Consider the following 3,796-nt stretch of genomic DNA (forward strand, 5'->3'; position numbering starts at 1 on the left):
TACAAGATAGATAGATAGATAGATACATACATACATACATACATACATACATACATATATATACATATATATGACGGCTTATTTCAGTTTCCTTCAACAAAATCCACTCTCATGGCTTTGGTCAGCCCGTGTCTTTAGTAGAAGACCAACGTCCAAGGTGTCATACAGTACTACTGAACCCTGAACTATGTGGTCGCAAAGTAAACTTCTTACCACACTGCCACGCCTGCACAAATTTCCGTCTACTAAATTCACTCACAATAATAACAATAAATAAAGCGTTTACTATTTAATCAGGAAGAAAATAATGAACCCAAAATTTTTGCGTTTATCTGTCATCAGTGAGATTAGCTTTAACTTTCCTTCGTCGATTCTCCTATTCATCTTTCCGGGTCGATAGAATTAGTACCAGTTGAACACTGAGGTCGGTGTAATTGATTTACTCCCTCCCTCAGACTTGCTGGCCTTGTACCAACATTTGAAACTGAAGTCTTTCAGATTATACAGTTGCTAGTCAACGTAAGTATTCTAGACCTCATCGAAACTGAAGCAACGAGGGAGAATGTATGACACGAATGGTTTTGCTATAATAGGCAGACACACATTTCTTTATCACATCACGCACTAGCATCTTAATTAAACGATAGACACATTGAATAATGGCTGGTTACGCCTGGAATAACTTTGATCACAGATCTACTAAAAGTTGATGGGATAGGGTTAAACATCATCAATAACAATTGCAGAAAATGTACCAATCCTTAGCTGTTTCATTTACGATCAGTTTAAGCCATTGGAGCAGAAATTATGTTTATACAGTTAGACTAATGAACAATTTTTTTCGGCCTTTTCTACGTTTGATAATGCGTTGTATTCATTAATTCTCTAACAAAAAGTAATCCGCCGTGCTTTCTTTTAGATCCTCATTAATATTGTTGTAGAAATAACTGGCCTTAAGTTCACTTTTGTTCAGAATAAGTTACTTGTTTTTATTCGACTGCAGTAATAATAGAGTAGAAGAGTATTTATGCAAGCGGAGAGCAAACGACAGTAAAAAAGAAATAACCGGTACACCAGTCTACCCTGTCTTCTAGAACATTTCTTTAAAAATAAACTAGAAAATAATAACATAGAAATTATCAAAATAATTTAGCCTTTTCATGAAATATAGATTAAAACAGAAAACTAATAAAACAGTAAAACTATAAAATGAGTATTAAAATAAAAATATTTATAAATAGATAAAGAGAAAACAGAATGTATTTTAAAGCAGAAAAAAAATGTATAGAATGTAAATGTGGAGAAGATCGGAAAAACAATAAAAACTATGTTGTTCTTGTCCTCCTGCTTCCACCTATGATTTAACCATATCATCATAACTGTAATTATAGAGATTTCATCCTACCAAGAATAATAGTGAGGATATATGTCTGCTTTAGATGAAAGGTGTGTATTCTTTTTTCTATGATTTCAACATCTATTATTACATCTCACATATAACTCGCATTTCTTTACTAGATTATCCTTAAGTGTGTTTAATATCTATGTTTTAAATATTGATCTTTTACTGTTAATACCAATAGTAGATTTTCCTTTGGAGTTATTTTCCTAATTGATACCCGTGTTGTGGGGTATTTCATAGATTTCGATTTGGAGGTAAACTGGAAGTATTTAGTATGAAGAGAGTTATGAAGTCATACAGAGAAATTATGAGTCTTATAGTCGACTTGTTCTGATTATCAGAAACTATTGTACCATCACAGATATAAGGCATTGCTCAGTAGCTGAGTAATGTTTGCAAGTGTTTATCCAGACATTTAGTGACGGTGCTGACAAGGACACAGTATTTCGTTTTGCCACTACAATATACTAACAAGTGTACTAAAGGTTTACAAGTCGATATTGCGTCTTACCAATAATGATGGCGATCTGGCAGAATCCTTAGCACGCCGGACAAAATGCTTTGCAACATATCGTCCTTTTTTAAATTCTACGACTTTACCTTTCATCCTTTCGGGTCGATAAAATAAGTACTGGGCTTGATGTAATCGACTTATTCTTCTCCCAAAATTGCTGGCCCTGTGGCAAAATTTGAAATCAATATCATGTCTTATCTTGTGTTAGCAGTGCGGTGTATTCACTTAAGAATTTATAAAGATAAACTGAAAAGTGATCTTCCTTAAGAATGCGGGCCTTACTAAATGCCAGGTGTGACGTCTTGAGTACAACCCTCGGCGGTTTTCCCACCTATGCGGGCCTCTTTTACTTGTTTTCTTGATTCTATTTGAAGTCATTCTTAGGGCAGCGAAATAATATAGTGTTTAGAGTCTAGAATAAAATTTCTTGCTGTGTTTGTTTTCCTGTGATGGATGAGAGAAACGTTAGACGGATAAAATATCCAGCAGTAGAGGGGAGTTTTGGCCTTTTACGTTCTCAATCCAACTTTTGTCAAAGTAAGCTTTGTCTTCAATCTTCTGAGTGTCGATAAAAGAAGGGATCTTCAAGTAGTGGGGGTGATTTCATTGTGTAGCCACCCACTTTACCAAAAATTTGTGATTTATGGCTTAGAAACAATATTAAGATTTACTGCTGCTGTTTGGCAGAAACGTTAGTGCATCGGCAAAATACCTTGTGGTGTTTCTATCGGCTCTTTACCTTCTGTATTCAAATACCAGTGAAGCCAACACTTATTTTCATTCCTTGAGGGTCGATAAAATAAAGTACTGATTAAATACTGGGACAGATCGTATCAAATACCTCTCCCATAGAAATTGTTGTTCTAAATCAGAACCAGTTCTTAAAGTTTCTATCACTATAACTGCAACACAAATTCAAAATGCTTAAACGCATAAGAGAATGTAAGAGTGTGCAGATACATTTCTTCTCTCTCTCTCTCTCTCTCTCTCTCTCTCTCTCTCTCTCTCTCTCTCTCTCTCTCTCTCTCTCTCTCTCTCTCTCTCTAGTAACGACTCCTCCATCTCTTTCTATATATCCATTTGTCTCATATTACTTTCTCTCTGTCTCTATTAATTCATTAGCAATTTTCGTACAAGTAATAGCAAACATTAGACGACAGTAAATAGCTAATACGACTATATCAAAGATTAAGGTTTATCATCTGTTATTAAGATATCAACACATTCTTTGATCAGTTATATCATATTTCTAAATTATCTGTCTTTAATATAGCATAGCGTAATATTGTGAGAATTGTGCCTCCAATATTAAATCGTATGTAATACTATACACTTTACCATCCATACATTGTGTGTATATGTTTCTGCGTGTATGCGTGTTATTAGTGTTCATGTGTGCGCTTTTATGTGTGCATTTCTGTCGTACAAGTGTGTTTAAATACTAACTTCACTTCTCACGAAATTCTCTTTCCTAACCAGTCAGATTCAACCTCACTTCCGGCCAGTTTCACTGACAGACCTGACTTAGAGATCCCTCCGCTTCTCTCTCTCTCTCTCTCTCTCTCTCTCTCTCTCCCATTCCCCCTTCGTTTCTTTCTCATACTCCTCTCTCCTTTGTCCATTCTCTCCCTCTCAATCTCTCTTTCTCCTTCACTCCACCCCGTCTTTCATTTCTTCTTTCCCTCTCCTTTGCCTTTTCTCTTATCCTTCCCCCAATTTTTTCGGTTGCTGCCCTTCTCCTCCTCTCTTCACCGTTCTTTCTCAGTCTCTCTCCCTCTTTCTTTGTCCGGCTCACTCTGCTCCTACCCTCTCTTCTCCTTCTCTATATAACTCTCCTCTCTCTCTCTCTCTCTCTCTCTCTCTCTCTCTCTCTCTCTCTC

This window comes from Octopus bimaculoides, chromosome 1 (genome assembly GCF_001194135.2).
Source record: "Octopus bimaculoides isolate UCB-OBI-ISO-001 chromosome 1, ASM119413v2, whole genome shotgun sequence".
NCBI classification, from domain to species: Eukaryota; Metazoa; Mollusca; class Cephalopoda; order Octopoda; family Octopodidae; genus Octopus; species Octopus bimaculoides.